Raw genomic sequence first — 18,644 nt, forward strand, 5'->3', positions numbered from 1 at the left:
AATTCACCAGAATGCAGGAAATGAAGTGTTTGACTCAAAATATCATGGGGAGGACCCCCAGACCCCCTGCTTAATATGTCCCCCCCCCCCCAATGTTCAAACAAAACCTACGCCACTGCTAACAGCCTCCTTTCATGGGTAGTGATGATTGCACTTGACATCCATATCATATTAAGTTACAATGAAATAAAGCCCCTGCAGTTAGTTTTCTAATACCATACTAATAAATGGTATTGGACTTTCACAAGTAAGATCTCTCCTCCGTTGCACTTGTACTCTTTGTGGATATTACTTACAATGGTTTGGAATAGATAAGCTCTTTGTGCTTTTTGTGTTTATCCCTGGTTTGGATTGTCATTTTCCTGGTGGGTAAGGTTGTTGAACCATGATGAGAATGGCACTTGATGCAGATTGTTTTGGTAAATATAGAAACACAAGCATAGCTAGAGCAGGCATAGATGGAGAGTTAGGTTACAATAGGGCACAAGCTCAGAAAAGGGTTTACATACCACACAAGGGCAGCATCTCCAAAGGTTGTGATATCATACCAATTCCAGCCCTTGCAGGGACCTGGACCTTGGACCTGGTCTGTGACCCTGAGAGTGGGATGCCTGATGAGCCTCAGGGCACCCAGATGACCATGTCCTCCAGGAAAAGGGAGTTGGTGATAGTGGGGGACTCAATTATTAAGAGGGCTAGACAGCATAGTCTGTTCGATCAACAAGGAGTCTCCTGTGGTGTGTTGCTTGTCTGGTGCCCAGGTAAGAGATCTCCTGGAGCCTCCTAACAAGCTCCTGGCCAGAACAGGGAGCGATTCAGTGGTCATGGTTCATGTTGGGGCCAATGACATAGGTAAGGTTCTGCAGGACAAATTTGTGAAGTTACTGGAAAAGATTTGAGGCAAAACCTCCACATTAATATTCTCTGGAATGCCATGTGCGAGCAGAGGGAAGCAAAGATTTAGCATGTGGTTTTGGTGTGGGAAAGAGAGGTACAGGTTTATGGGGCACTGGGCCTCCTTTTGGGACAGGGGTGACCTGTACAATCATGAGAGGCTGCACCTGAACCCGTGGGGGTCCTGCTGCCACAAGATTATTTAAACTAGAGACTTAGGGGGCAAGGAGGTTAAAGAGGGGGGTACAGACTTTCCAGATGGAAGCTGTCAAGGCTACTGTATAATAGATAGAACACAAATAAAATCTTTTTAAAGCAGATTTTTAGTAAGAGTGGCTTGGAGCAGCGGGGAGTGAGGAAATGGGAGAGGATGTATAAAAGTAATAGTAAGGATGTATAAAAAAATGTCTTTGCTTAAATGCATGAAGCTACTAGAAGTATAAAAATACTTTTTTGGAACTTGAAGCTGTTATAAATATTGGGGGCTATGACGTAATTGGGATAACGGAGACATGGCTTGGGGATGTGAATAAATATAATATAGAAAAGTACAAATTTATTAGGAAGGATCGATCCAGTAAGAGAGGTGGGGTGTAGGTCTCTATGGAAAGGAAAATCTTCATGTGCATACAATTCCAGAAACTGACCAACTCATGCCTAGTGAAGACATTTGGACTAAGCTCAAAGGGCCATAATGTGAGCATGTTACCGGCCATCAGCTTCAGACAGGAGTGTGAATGTATGTCGTTGTACGTCGCTCTGGATAAGAGCGTCTGCCAAATGCCTGTAATGTAATGTAATGAATGCAATGTGTTACGACACAAAACCCATCTGCGTTACAATAACCAGGTGTACGCTATTGGACGTAACACGAAGCCACCTCAACCTCACAACCTGAAAGAAGACCCAGCTGAGCACAAAGTGATATATAAAAGGCAATCAGGCATTTATTATACTGCAAAGCAGGAGTTAGATCTATAAGTCCTAAAGATTTTCTAAGCATATATACAGTCTCAGTGCAGGTTGCAGGATCTCACCGGGCATGTAACCCATGCCAGAGCTGAAGGTGGTCCTCTTTTCTATAAGTCTGTCCTCCTCTTTTCTAAAAGTCTGTCCTCCGATTCCTTATAGATGTTCTGAGGTAGAAACTGGGGTAATCGCTGACTATCCTTACAATCTGAACTCTATCAAAAGTGCAGATTTTAAGTGCTTGTGCTATGTAATGATCCTGACAGAATTTGCAGCATATGTGTAGTGGAGCCACTTGGGATACCGCAGTTATTTTTAAAAATAAATTTGGCAAATTAAGAGGGCCTCCACTAAGTCCTGAATTTTTCATTTTGATGCACAATGCAAATGCCTCCCCAATGGAAAAAAAATCTATATGGGAGAGTTTTAGAAAAAGAAATTTATAAGATATATAAAAATGACAGTACTGAGAGTAATAAGGCTGAATATTGTAATATGTGTGCTATGGTTAAAAAGGAACTAAGCATAGCTAAAAGACTCTTTGAAAGGCAAATTACCCAAGATACAAAAAGTAATCTGAAATATTTATTTCAATACTGCTGTATAGGAACATGAAAGTTAAGGAGGAGGCTCAGTGCATTAAGAAGGAGCATTGCTACATATAAAAATGAGGTATCGCTGATGCCTTAAATAGTTTCTTCGTTGAGAGTTTTACCAGGGAACAGGCTACTAATAGGCTGGACGGCATATTCAGTACTCAGAATGTCTTCATATATATTAAGAGAGGAGATAAAGAAATACTAGACAAATTACATAAACTAAAGACAAATTAGGCAGGAGGACCTGATCGAATATACCCAAGTTTACTCATAGAGTTAGGTGAGATCATCTTTAAACCACCATCTTTTGAAACTGGAGAAACACAGGAAGACAGGAAGCAAGGCAATGCAATACCAATACAAAAGAAAGGGGACTGTAGTTGAGAATTTATTTGTGGTGGTCGACTCCCTGTGTGTGTGTGTGTGTGTGTGTGTGTGTGTGTTTGGGTTTTCTTGTGGTGGGGGACTTCTGAGGATTGTTGTACTGCTTATTAAATTGTATGGTAACTATTAACAGGTTATTAAATAGTGTTGTACCACAACACACCCATTCTCTCTGTCTCCCCTCACATACAGCTGCACCCTCACTTGCTGCCTTTCCCTATGCACACTTGCACAACCACACTATTCACACTGAATGTTATCTTTAATTGAAAATATTGCTATATTTTATTTGCAACACTTTAAGCTCTGTAGATTTATTTATTTATTTATTTATTTATTTATTTATTTATTTATTTATGTATGTTTACTTTGGCCATGTCGCCGGATAAAAATGAAATCTTCAAGGCATTTTTTGGGCTAAATTGTACTGGGGACCCAGTGAATGAACACAATGAAATGCAACCCATAGACTAAAGCCATTTTTGTGCAGTAATGGTCTTAGGTACAAACAAACATTTATGCTATTAAAATGATTTGGCAGATAATATAATCACACACAAATTCTAAACATAAGTTTCGAGCTTTAAAGTCATTGGTGCCCCATTGTCTAGGCAATACAATCGTTTCCATCAGTTTCAATTAAAATAGTAGCTAACTGTTAACATTACCACAGTTACTACAACAATAACATTATGGTAACTTATTTGCAGTGCAGTTTGTCTCTCCTCCTTCTCCTCCTTCTCTCTCTCTCTCCGCCTTCTTTTTTAATGAAGATATTTTCTTTACCCATCTGTCAAAAGGAAAAAGTTAATGTTTTCATTAGCTAACTTGAGCCATCCAACCTAACGTTAGCTGGGTGAACGCTGATGCGTGCTCGGTGCTAGCTAATGTTAATCCAAACATTGTTGATAACTTTTCAATCTTGCTTCGGGCAGAGGACACTTTCTTTTGAGGAAATGGTGCAAAACAAAAGCTAAATTTTAGCAATTCTTAAAAACCTTAAAATTGTGTTACCTGCCACAGATATGGGCGCATGACTGCCCTCCAAATTATGTTTGCATTCATGCACTGATTTGTGGCTGCCTACCTCTATTTGTGCCTGAGTACGGGCTATGAGAGGGAGGGGGATGAGCAGCTCATGCAGCAAAATGTCGTCTGTATGTCACTTTGACGTCTGAAAGAAAAAACAATGATTAGAGAGTTACTTACAGAAATAAACAACTAAATGCCAAAAAATATTTTTAGGCAGGCACAAATTTATTTTGGGGGCCACACTAATAAATTAATTGTAAGGGAAAGACTGGGAAGGTCATTTGGCATTCTTTGAGAAAGCTACCAAGTGATTTGATTGTAGCAGGGCTTGTGATATCATATATTTATATTTCCAAAAAGTATTTGATAAGGTACCATATGAGAGACTCATTATCAAAATGAAGACAGCTGGAATTACAGGAGGTATTTCTTACTGGGTTTGGGTTTGGCAACAGGATAAAGTGTAGTAGCACAGATCTTATCTGAGCAGGGTACTGTTGGAAGTGAGTGCCACAAAGATCGGCGCTGGTACCACTGCTTGTCCTTGTTTTTTAAATTACCTTGACAGATACAAGGCTAGGAGGTTCACATAATAGTTTGGAATCTACTGAAGTAATCCAAAAAGATTGGTTCTAGGCATTGTGTTGTAGCAGTTAAAAGGCCAACAGGATGCCTGGATACATAGACAATAATATTGAGTATAAATCTAAGTCAGTTATACATATGCAATACCTTTTCAGACTACGCTTGCAATGTGTGTAGTTCTGAGGACTGTAGTACAAGAAACATATAGAGGCTCTGAACAAGGTTCAAAGAAGGGCAACTAAATTGGTTCCTGGTATGAAAAAAACTTAAGATGCTTAATCACTTCAAGCTAAGTAAAAGGAGACTAAGGAGTATGATTTGATTGTTAATCCCTTTTCTGAATTTAAAAGCTTCAAAGTGAACTACAAGAGATTCTTCAGGTTTAGTTCTGTTAGTAGAACAAGGTTAAATGTGAAAATCCCATTACATCAAAGACTAACCACCATATTTCACTGTAAGTATGACATCCTATTCAAACTCTTCTTCTGATGCCAAACACATGTGACTGGCCAGAAAGCTCAATTTTGGTCTTATCCAACCATAGCACTTGGACTTCTGATTGGAACTGGGTGTTGTGGTGAACCCAAAATTGAGGTTTTGATTCATTTTAAAATGTAAAAAGTATTCCAAAAATACATCTGATTGAGGTCAGTGAAAACAACTTTACCATGAAACCAAGTCTATGGCTGAAATATCTATACAAATAATAAAACAAAATTTAAGTAATGGAATAACCACAATACATTCACTTAAGTGGTCATATTGTACATGTAACCTAATATTTTCCAAAGCCTTAATAAAGCATAGACAAACAGCAGCATATGACAGCTACACAAATATTAATTAATTAACATTAATAACATTAATAAATTATGTTGGCTACATTGTGAATAAAACAGATGAGTGCCTTTTTCTGTCCCTTTAGCCTCTTTCTAACATCTAGGTCCATATCAAATAGCTGGAGGTGCAACTAAATGGTCTCCAAACATTAGGAAAAATTACAAGCTAAAAGAGTTGTTCTCTTCACAAGCGTTCTTGTGATTTGATGCATCACTCTGCAGATTCTTTGTGTTGGCTGCAGTGCACCATTTGTTGGGGACCAGCATTTGTCTTCACACAAGATTATGTTATGTTATGTTATGTTAATTATAAATCCACATGGTTGGCTGTGGTTGCAGTGACACGTCACAACCTCAGCACATTTTAATGACAGCACTATTATTTAATACTGAACGAATCAATTTCAGATAAGTTAATTTCCCATTGCTTAACAGCAGATATAATTATTAATTGCGGTAATCATATAATTTACAAACCTTTTTGAATCATTAAATTAAGCTTTACATTGTTTACCTCAGTTTTATTGAAAGCCAGTTCAAAAATGTATTTTTATAAACAGTAGTAGTCCACATAAAATATAAAAAAAGCTTTGCAATTCTCTGCTTTCACTACAGGGTGCTCTTTTTTAACAGAAGTACTGAAGCATGCACACAGAGACAGGAAAAAAACATAAAGGTCCAGAGGGAGACTTGCTATGAATCAGCAAGTATGATATGCACCCCCTGTTGTACCCTGCAGTCAGATTTTCTGAAATTTTATATGTGGATAAACCCACATTAATATGGTACTTTAGAAACCACCATATTATGATGCATGCATTGCAGAGATGAAGGTAGACTGCCATTGACCCTATATTGCACATCATGAAAACTGCATTTCCCTCAAGGGAGAGATGGGGCGTGCCCAAAGTGATGGTGGGGGGTAGATCCACACATAATTTCCCCCCACCTGTGATTTGTAATGGTGTCTTTTGGCTCCTTTGATCCCTCCTGGAGACATTGTGATTAAATATGTTTCACACACTGGGGCCACTTCCACCTGATTGTTCCCTCTGCATGTTCAACATGCGTCAGAGCCCCACTTCTCACCATCTACGACTGACTTAAGCATGTTTTCATATTTTCCACATGAGCTATTCTCATTCATAGTAGGTGATGGAGAATACAACATTTTCTTCGAAGTCTTTGGAAAGAGGGGGCCTAACAAAAATTAATCAACCTCAGGTAAATGCTGTCTGAGGAACAATGCATAACAGTATGTCTGCTTTGTGCACTTTTAGGATGGCAAAAGTGTGTTTGTGTTACAGGGATCGAAGACACTGGCTTCCCTTTCTGAAATTCAAAGTATGAGTTCACTGCTGATGGATTTTGTGTGCTGAGGGGTATCTCACCCTTCAGGGTCAGGTCAATTTTCACAGCAGAGTTTTGCTATTTTTAACTTCTCATAATGAATGGCTTCATAAAGTGAAAATGAATGAACTAAGCCTTGTGCTGTGGAAATTTATCACGCCGTAGATTGTTTGGACTGGTTCGCTGTGAATTCTCTGGACGAAAGTAACATAGTTATATGCTGAGGCAATTGTGCCTATTCATACGACCACAGGGAACAAGCACTGCAGTAGTACATGAAAGCAAGTTTGAGTTTAGGTAAGTGCAATTTCATATGTTTAACATCTGCCAAAATGTCTCCTGTTGTTACAAAATTATACATGTTGCCTATTTTAAAACCATTGGCAGTGAAGATAAGACAGCATGCTGCTTCTGTATCGGTAATATCAACAGCTATCTAGGGAAAACCTGATAGTTATGTGCACATATGTAGGCAGTTTAAATGGACATTTAGGGTGACATTGTTGCGTAATGGTTGTGGAACTTGGTTCATAATTCTAAACTAAACTTTGTTTAGTTCACATCTGTGTTGTTGTACCATTGAGCAAGGTACTTTTTCACTTATTTGCATCAGTAGAAATATCCAGCTATATAAATGGATTGTATGTAAATATGCCTCTGTCGTTCCTCATTTGTAGAGCACCAGCTTTATGTGGCAACTCAATAATCTATTCCGACCACTGAAAGTATGCACCACTTTTGTTAAACCCTTTCTCTATATAAACAGTACATGACTTCACGGTTTTAACTTGGGCAGGTGTCTGTATATGTCACTGTCCAAATACTTACAGGCTGTAAACTATAACAGTGCTTCTTAGATATAGAAAACAACCAGAAGGTCACATTAACAAAACATTTAACAGAAAAATTTGAAAAGACTGGACCTGAAGCCCCAACAAACCAGGTTAAAAATATAAAAGAAAAAAATTAAAAACCATACACTGTACAATATTCCTGTATTTGTTGTCATAGGTACCATTCAGTCAGGAATGATCACGATAGCCATATGTTTCAAGCACACAGAAGGTCATTGGCTCAATCTCTAAGACCCCAAACTGCAAAAGACCAAACTGGCTGTCTTTGCATACAGCATTAGAAAGATGATTTGTAGATAATCACCCTACAACAGACTGGCCAGGGTGAGCTGTCTCGCCCCTCTGAAACCAGGATAAGCACTGAAAACTTGGACAAAAGTCTTCCATAATGACTCTATAATAAAAACACTACATACACCATTTGTTTTGTCTGAAATATTGCAAGCTCTTGACAAGGCTTCCAAACTGAGGGTAATTAGGGTAATGAGCCAACAGCTGGTGTGCAATCTACTTCAGCGGGAGATACCGTCAACATTGACATTAAACGTCGATGAAGCAGGGAGCAAGCGGGACGGAGACCGCATCTTCTACTCCCACAGCTGCATGCAATCAATTGCTTGTGCATAATTTTAAAAATTCAATGGCATAGGTACATTTTAACAAAGACCAAGTCACTGGTAGTAACTACAACAGTGTTTGCTTTGGAGGCACATGAGAAGAACGTCAGCCATTTTCCCATTCTGCTGCCTGTTTGTATAGTTTGACTGGCTAGCTATTGTCCTGCAGTCCAACCACTGTTTCCAAGCTGGGATTTACACTAACCTTGAGATTCACTCTGCCAGTTGCCAGTTTTACAGTGTTCTGCTTTCTTCTCCCTTGTCCTTTTACAAGACACTCTTTCATTATGCAAATTAAATTAGAAACCCATAGCAAACAGCACTGGGGCTAAAATGGGGCTCTGTGCCATTGTTAATGTGAGCGGGAGTGTGGCAGTGCTGCCCGCCTGTCAGCTGGTGCCCCAGCAGACGGCCAGCACTACTATTGTATAAATTACCCATAATTCTTATTACCTGACAACCGGCGCCACGGTCCCTCCGAGTTGAGGGTGGTTTGGTCAGAACGAGTCACAAAGACACCCCACTGATCTGTCTCCCTTTTAATCGAGCCCTGGACTGCCACATAGCCCTGTATCAAGCATGCACACCTGCACACATGCACGCACAGACACACGCACACACACGCGCACACACACAAACAAAAAAAATAAAATAAAATAAAAACACTGACTATCTTTGGAGAACTGGCAGACTGCACGAGGAATGTTAAATCATCCTAATTGGCATCTCATGACTCTCTATGTGAGAACAGAGAGAGCTGGTATTTTCAACAAACCCCTCACATCCTATCTATTCAGAGCACAGGATTCAGTACCCTCGTCTGACCAAAATAAAGTGTATCCTGCCACTGTGGCATTATTGCCTGCTACCTGCCACTCAGGGGCAGATCACCCTTGACTGCACTGATGACTAGATGCAAAGGGCACTTTGCAAACCAGGACTTGTCACACCTCTGCAAATTAACCTTTTATGTTTTGATTACAGGAGTGGACCGTGTGACAAAACACTGAAAAGTGACACACACTATATACTGACCCTAGTAGTACAGGAGATAATACAGTATTCAGCTGATATATTCCTGATTATTAGGTTTTAATCACAGTACTCATTATGAGAAAGTCACCACGTGTGAAGACAAATGAATTCAAGCTATTTTTAATTTTAAAGAAAAAGTATTACATTACATTACATTACAGGAACAAGTATGACAAAAACCCTAGAGAGAAGTACCAGTCCAGGTGCAGGGAACAACCGCATAGTTCAACTTGGACCCTGAAGGTTAAACTGTTTAACACTAACACAAACGAGAACCACGGGGAGGTCATTCCACCATCATGGGGCCAGAGCAGACAGGAGACGTGTTCGGGAAAAGTATGTCTTATATTACACGTGACAAAATCCCTGCCACTTTCATAAAGAAGCTGGTGTTAAAATCACTCTCTCACTGGGAGCAGAGATGAAATCTGGCGGATACCGGTTTTGGTGAGAGATGCAAAACTGGCCTGTGAACAAGGGATGATTGCTTTTGCCTGAGCACCAGAATACTCACTCAAGCGAGGAGACAGGCTGTGAGGCGTGACTAATGTTTACAGGCATAATGATGTGTAAGTTGCTTTTCATTCATTGTGAACAGTGAAGTCTTTGATTTGAATATTCACACTGGAGAGTAGCAAGTCTGATTACAAGAAAATCAACTGAGTTTGCAGTTGTATAAGTCAGAGAGCCTGAGGCCTGTTGCATGAAGATATTTTAGGCAGTGTTGGTGGGGGGGCATTGCTTCTGTCTGTTTGTTGTGGTGATCCAGATATTCTCCACGCTGGTAGGCTAAATGATGGTGATATCAGCTGCAGTGGAGGAAAGGTGCACACCAGATTTTGTCTACTGGATGACATCCCCACACATTGTGTGGTAAAGAACAACCAACTAGGATTATCCCTGGTTCCACAGCAGAGCGGTTACTTGCCCATGTTTGCAATCTCATTCAAAGCATAAAGTGGCATAAATGGAGGTTTTTTTGTTGGAAATCTTGCATAGTTTTAAACTTTTTTCTCATGATCTAGCAATGATCATATTGAAAAACATCTCAATTATTTTTGTAATTGGGGTTGTTGTCAATGTTTCTGTTTTTGAAACTGTTCGTTTCATATTGATCTTATGCTCAGAGGTAAAGGAACATGGTTAAATGCATTTTTCCATTTCAATCAGAAGGATATTATCCATCATGACTGTGTCTCAAAACAGCATTTCCCAACACCAAATCCTGTAAGAAGCACTAATCTATCAGTTCCTACTGCCCATGAAAAAGCCTGTAATTCAAAACTATGTGCTTATGCATTCATTACCATGGAACAATATATATATATATATATATATATATATATATATATATAACTGACATGTTTGGAATCGTGGAATCACAGCTGTAGGATTATCCCATACCTACAAGGTCGCCTGTTGATCTGGATGATGTGGGCTCTGCAATCCACCAGCTAAGCCATTGCAGCAGCTATACCAGAGGACCAACAAAACAAAATCACAGGGAGCTTACAAGGATTTGATCAACCAGAGGAGTCACTAACAAGGGATAGGGTTGGCAAAGTCCAGCTGAATTGAATCTTTGCTCTCTGGGTGGTGCCATAGAGAGTAATAGGTAGGGCCTGGAGAAATAATTCAGTTAGTGACCTTCTGGGCTGTCAACCTGTATTTTATTAGCTATCCTCCATCTGTCCCTGTAGGCACTTCGAGTTTAGCACTCTTTTGGCAATACGCATAGAGTCATGACTAATGATACAATTATGAAGTAGTTAAGAGATACTCATCAGTGCAAAACAATAAAATGATATGGATTATGTGTTACAGACACATGGAGGAAGTGTATGCACAATGTCAAAATTGATGACAAATCCATTAAAACAAAATACTGCTGTTCCATTATCCCTGGATTTAATTTATTTCATCTTCCAATTTATCTTTAGATGGCAGGACAAAAACACTTGACCTTTCGAATATTCAAGGTATACTCATTCCTGTGATCTATATTAGATTTAGGCCTACTGAAACTATTTTAAACAAGGAATTGTCTCACAAGGAAATGTGAAGTGTGACCCTAATGTTTGTCAGGCTGAAATATTTAGCTAAATAATCTCTATATGATACTGAGTCCATAATGTGTCGCTCTGCACTCCAGTTACATTGATATAATGCTCAATTGTGTAGTTCTTTTTTTCAGTGGTTGTCATGACTTGTAAAACACACTATCTAAGCAATATGAGCAATATTTTGTGAGCAGTGCATATCATTGTGTAATGTTAATTATTCTCTGTTATTCAGGATTTATCTGTACAAAATGTCTCTTTTTCCCACGGCAAGCAGGAACTGGCACCGTGGGCTATGTATGGCAAATTGTGGTCACTCACTCACTCACGGACGACCTTTGAGGGACATTTTGTGGGACGCATGCGCAGGTGGTGCTTCGTTTAGTAGGACGCATGTGCAGGTGGTGCCAGCTAAAATGTGTCTGCGGAAGTGAGTTGCGCCGTGGGTCTGCACGGTTCCGTGTTTGTTGTGTTGAGCATGAACAAACATTAGCTTAGTGGTTACTAGTCAGCTAAAATTAGCAGCAATTTACACCTCATCACTCAAAATATTCAGTTTCGGATATTCCAAACACACTGCACAGTCTAATATGCTAACTGCACACTGTCTCACACATGATAAGTGTCAATGAACATAATTGTTGAGCTGTAAGAAATTCTATGTGCCTGATTAAGAGGTAATTGAATGATTCATTAAGAAGACTTCAGTCAGGACAACGCACGTATTTAGATTAAATATTTTAATGAATATGTCTGTACATTTCTGGCTTGGCACTGAATGGATGTGCTTCAGATACTACGGTGTACACACCTGCGTGCACTACCCTATCTAACAGGACCCTATCTAGCAGCACTGGAGAGGTTTGACAGTTGGTTTAAAAAAGGTGCTCCATTAGCGATGTGCGTATGTGATTGGTTGATAATGAAAATGTGTGAGCATGTGATCGCTGAGGCCAAAATGGTTTGACACAGAGGCTCTATCAGTCCCTTGGAAGTAGAAGACTGAAATGCATGCATGCAAAAAAACAAAAAAATCTAATTATTTTCCCCTGCCCGAATCATGGGTCACCTGCAGGACACTGCACTGCATACTGGATCCACTCTGCTATAGGATGTATCACTGCATAGCCAAAAGTGCCTTAAATTGTACACCATTATGTAACATTATTTACAACATTGGCACACAAATATGGGCAGTGTCCCCCTGAAAAAAAGACTTGTGAGAAATACATCTCACATACATATCTAGCATCAAGAGAAGATTTAATCAAGGCAATATATTTTGGCTTGCACTCTCAATTTGTGATTTCCCAATATAAAACTAGACGGGAGAGTTTCCTGAGAAAATACAGATTGTTATTTCTCCGCATTAGTGGACACCGTTTCTTGGCATTAGCAAGGTGATGAAATTTGACATGTAACTTCCAAATGGAGTGTCAAATGACCATAGTGAGTTCTGTTGGCCACATGCCCTTGGATTTGTAATCCATTATGCCCCACGCTATGGCCACTTGGACAATTTTCCACCAAACTTCACTAATATCTGTCCCACGATTTGTACCTACTTTAATTTAATTTGGTCATTAAGTGTCCGAGATATATGTATTTTAAATTTGTAGCACCTGCCAGTATAAAATTAGGCAGAACACAAACAAAAGACAGGTATATTATAAGATAGCAATTATTGTTTTCATGGTTGCATTTCCAGACATATAATAAATGCCATTATTGATATTTCCCCATTAGACTGTAGGGCATAGCCCTGAGTTTTAGAATAAGGGAAACTGGATCACAACACATCTCTTCAGACACAGAAGCAAACACACGTCCACACAAATGCACTCTTAACTTACACACGCACACGCACACCCACATACACACACACGCACACACACACACGCACACGCACACGCACACACACACACACACACACACACACATTATCCATTCTCTAGAGTGCAATCAGCTTTTTTAGTTCTTTGCCCTTTTCCATTGCCTGTACATGTGTTTCCCTAAAAAAAATAACCACAGATTTGCCATGGAAATGTGCGTAAACCAAGGCCGGAATGCACTAGAACAGTTCCTCCTTTGTCACGAGTCAGTGTCAACATCCTGGTATTCCATCATGCCCTTTTTGCCTGAAACCTTAAACCGCTGAACACCTGTTCCTTTGTGTGACCTCGCCTTTATGAGGGATTCTCGGAGATGCCAGCAAGCACCCCCCCCCCCCACCACCCGCTCTCTCTTTCTCTTTTCCTCTAAGTATGCTGCAGAAAAGAGCCGTCCCTTCCTTGCTCAGCATTGAATGGCAGTCTTTGTGGTGCTCTCCTGTAGTCAGTCACTGCAAAGCAGGCATATTTTTCATCAAAAGATATCTGAAATGTGACTGGGGCCCTATTCACGCTTGGCCAGCACTTCTAATGCTGTGTGGGTTTGGGAATGTGAGGAATCCTGGTTTAGAAGATAAATCCACATTGGCTTATTTGTGTGGACCTACTGTCACTTTTTTGTCTAAGTTTTGGTTTTGTATACAATTCAATATTAAATGGCAAAAAGGTAGGGACAGCCTTTAAATACTTGTTGTTCTTTGCAGCCATTTCTTGGCAAGTGAACATGATTAATGAGTGTATAATTCACCTTAAATTTGGAATATGGCTGGCTCTGAGATCGGAATGGAAATTTAGGAATTGAGCTCATTTTAATCATCTCTTATCTTGCAGTGTTTCAAGTACAGAAAATGTGCCAATTCATTTCATAACTGACAAAAATGAGCTTTCCATTTTTCATCCCTTGCTCAACAGACAAATGAATGAAGAAAAATAGTTGTAGCTCTCGGAGAGCACTGATGTAATATTGCAGAGGTTTTGAGCTCCATGTAAGAATACTCCATTTTTTGAAAGCCAAAAGAATTGCAAAAAGACTATGAACTGACGCACTGCCCCACTCTACAGTATATCATCACTGGATCATAACATAGAATTAGTCATGGCTGCCTAATATTGCCAATGGCCTATCTTACAGTGGGGTAAAGGGAATTGTGTTTTTTTGCACAATGGCAATTTGTCTTTAACCAGGTTCAGCCCTTTAGGCTTAATTAAATACAGGAATTGCAATAGGGTACACTGCCCTACATGTTCCTATCATAGGGCATACTGGAGGTGTTTTTTTCTTAATCGGACAATTATATCAGGTTTCTGTCATTCTGTGCTTTTTCTCCCACTAAGGTGATCCACCTGGATGTCTTTGTGTCCTCCAATGCAGCAGATCACTCAGTTTATTCTTGTTCATCGAGACACTAGAAACTACTCTGATATGATTCCCCAGTCAATTCTGCAGAAGTGCTTCAACCTCTTCTCCCCACCACTTTAAAGGTGTACTGCAGGGCTCAGCACTTAGCCCCCTACTCTTCACCCTCCATACCTGTTTACCGAGACCAAACACAGACCCTTGTGAATATTTTTATCATAACAAAATTTCTCTTTCTCTTTGCACCTGGGATACCCATGCACTGTACCATTTTACAAAATTTTTTTTTTACAAAATCAGATTAACACATAAACCATGTTTTGTTTGTTTTCCCTGTGGGAACAGACCCCTGGTGGACTTAGCATTAGCATTATTAGTTCTCTGATGCCTGCATTATTTCATAATTATGAGTTGTCTGCTTCATAAAGGGCTAGTTAACTTTCTGGGATTTAAAAAAAAATACTATTTCATTTTTAGTGTGTTTTTAATTGGCAAAGACAGTGTTTGTGTGAAATATAGGATATTTTAGATATTTATCAAAGTTTTTGATAACCAGCACCACCTACAGCGGCTGTCATTGGAGTATTTTGGGCTTCATGATCGAAAGCAAGAAAATACACTTCAAAGAACTCCAAAACAGCGAGTACAGCAACATTATGTTTCCAGAGTAAATTTTATAGTGTTCATTCACAATTAACTATTTATTCTTTATATTTTGTGTTGAGTGCAGCAGTCTCAATGTGTCTCATTGGGAATAGTTCCAACTGGTTAAGGTTAAAGTTACAATCTTGAAGATTTCAGTTCCGTTCTCTTTGGCGGTACCAATGGCGAGAAGCGGTAATTGCAGGTGTGTTTTTGGACCTCACCATAGATCCAACCGGATCCAGCCAGTGTTGCCTGTGTGACGTCAGTCAGTTGGCACCTGGGCCACGCCAACTATTACACTTATTATTTACTGAATAAAAAATGGTTGTTATACAAGTAACGTTATGTACATACTCATTCATTGTCTAACATTAGGCTAACTTAAATTGTCTTTACACTGCCGAGCCGGGTTAAAATGCTGTAGAAGACCTGGGGTAGAATTAGTGATGATCAATTTCCACAAACGTTCTTTATCCACCTTTTGCTCGGTATGAACATCTTTACACTGCAGAGAAGAATTCACGGGATTCGCTGTGGCTTGTGCAATTATGTATCTCGTGCATCACCATCGTGAATGATTGTTGTGTGATATTTTTGAAACAACTGCCTTGTTTCTGGTTTTGCTAGCTAAACTGTTCGAGAATAAAGCTGAGCTGGGTGTTAAATTAGCAATCAGAATAAGAAGAAAAAAACAAAAACAAAGAAGATTTCATCAAAAAAGGGCATCAAGGCTGAAGGAACATATGAGGAAGGGTAATAAAATAATAACAATGCTAATCCATACTGCCGTATTCTTTTATTTAGTTTTCTCCGGCTTGACATCTTTACACAGAAATCAGACCTGGCTCTGCTCCACCTATACCCCGGCTTATATATTGATGAAATTGATAGCAATGTAAATAACGTTAAGGCCAGTTCAGATCAATGATTCGCAACGAGTCGAAACGGTTTTAGAATGTTGCAGAGAAAATTGCAGCGGTGTGAACGGGTTAGTTGCACAGCCTCTGAAGCCGTTGCCTAGGGTCTCAAAAGACCCACCTTGTCAAATCGCCAAGTGCAGTTTTAGAACGTTTACAATCAGACGTCTTGGAATTTTTCAAGTTGCATCCAGTCTCGTTGCGAATCATTGATCTGAACTGGCCTTTAGTTAGCTACATTGCAATGCTGCAACAAGGTGCCATTGCATTCGAGAGACGGTTTGCGAGGTCGGTACCGGTCGGTTGCGTTAGCTAGCGTTTTTTCTAATTGCTAGCTGACATTAGATCGTGTTATTACATTAGCTAGCTAGCTAATGCAATGTTACCTGATATGAGAGATGGATACTGTGCGCAACGTTGTCTAAACTAATGTTGCCTTTATTGACTGTCAGGGAGGGCGAGGGAATGGACCCAAACGCAGAGTGAGGGGAAAAACACAAAACTCCAAAATAGGAAAAAACAAAAGACTTTACTTAACGAAAAGGGGAACAAATGGAACAGAAGGCCTTGCAGGGCAACTCTTCAACAACAACGGAAAACTTCATACACAGAACAAAGAAAATCCAAACGCGCGTGGAAACAGAGAAAGGCAGGAACACACAGGGCAGGAACATGCTCAGACAAACTAACCAACAACTACAAGCAAGGATCCAGCACCTGAGTCAGGCAGAAGGGAAAATTAAATAGACACGACGCAGATGAGACACAGGAGGGCACAATGAACAATCAGGCCACAGAGAGGGAAGGGAAAATGAGACAACCAGAAAACAATGATTAGACAATTGAAAACAATCATACAATTAAACAGGGGGGAGCAGGACACAAAACAGAAGTGCCGCCATCTGGCGGCCCAACAAGGGAAACACAGACAGGAAAACACAGAATCATGACATTGACATGGTCCGGTAGCTAGCGTTAGCTGTGCAAATAGCTATGTAATTTAGTAACATTACATTGTCATCAAATGTAATACGAAATCAACATCAACAAATAATATGACCTCTCATGTTACACAAAAACTTATTAGGGTTCCATAACCCCCGCACCTTTAACGCTAGCAGACACCGGAAAAAACAGTACGCCGCTCACACACAAGTGAGTTGAAGAGCAAGCCTGTTTCATTAGCTCTGCCTACCCTCTCTGGCGGACCAAGCACTGACGGGTGATGGAAAACGCTTCACTATCTATGCGCCGCTTGTTATTTTTTCCCAGGAATGTCGCCACAGACACCCAGTTCTTTAATCATAAATTATTATAATAATAATAATAATATAAATTAATATAATAATAGGCTCAATCACCATTGTGTTACCTAATTCAGCGATAGATAGTGACTTAACATTTATTTTAATGAAAATCTTCGAGATTATTACTTTAAACTTATTTTTTTGAATGCTAAATCTGAAATAATCAGGTAATACATCCATATACAACCTTTTGAGACACAATATCACTGTACAAGCTGCTCTGGAGTTACTTCAAGTGCATTTGCTTCCTTTAGACCACAAAACTCAACATGTCATTGTAAAGCCACTGGGTTATCAGGAACTTCTGGAAGTATCTAATATATCTTTAATCTTTCACAACTGTCTGGGTCAATCAAAAGCATATAATAAATCAGAAATACCAAGAAAGTGAAGTATCTCTTTTATGTAAATGCTGTTTGTAATAAGCATTCTACACTTTGAGACTGGCAAAGGTTAATTTTCCCTGAACAAAGTGGCTGCCAAATGTTTGTCCCTGTTTTCACAGATGTTTATGCTTTTTAAAAGCCTCATGGGGAGAGGTGTTGCGAACTAGAATCTCACTACAAAAAATGCAATACATCTGATGCTTGTGGCATATTACATGTTATACTAATGTTGCTGTGGTGTCCACATGAAATTAAAAAAATGAACAGGCAGACAATAATGTTTATTGAAAAATTAAAACATACAGTATGCAAAACTAAAAAGTAACATCCCACTCCAATTACCATCAGTTATTGGTAAAACCCCAATTCAAAGGCTTGTCTTGATAAAAATTAAGGTTGGCATATTTTGTATATGTAAGAACAAAAGGAAACAGTCATTATCAGAGGTTCCAGTATTATATTTCAGGGAAGTCAGAACTGCTTAAGGAAATGTACTGTAAATTTTGAACAGTGACCATGTGAACCGTGTCCCTTTCGTGAAACCCCACCTGCGTTTCATTAAGGATCAAAGCCAGCTTCATGAAACTAAACAGACATAATTACTGGTACGTAATGCAAGCTCTTTAACCTGCCATTTCAAACTTTCAGTTAAATGTTTGAACATCTAAATGGTTTCCTGAAGCCATTTTGATGTATTTCTGCTGGAGTCTCTGGTGCATTGCATGCCTGTTAAATGTTTCCAGTTTATACAGATGGGGGAATTTAAAAACCTTGCACATTCACACCGTCCCCTGTTTCTGCAGACATAGAACAAACAATCACAAGCTCCTTGGCAAACAACTTGTACCCCTAGTAGTGTAGGACTCGAGAACCCCTGCTGATGATGGCATGAGAATCTATGGCACTACCCCTTTGGCACAAGGTA

The sequence above is a fragment of the Anguilla anguilla genome, chromosome 7, assembly GCF_013347855.1.
Source record: "Anguilla anguilla isolate fAngAng1 chromosome 7, fAngAng1.pri, whole genome shotgun sequence".
Classification (NCBI taxonomy): Eukaryota; Metazoa; Chordata; class Actinopteri; order Anguilliformes; family Anguillidae; genus Anguilla; species Anguilla anguilla.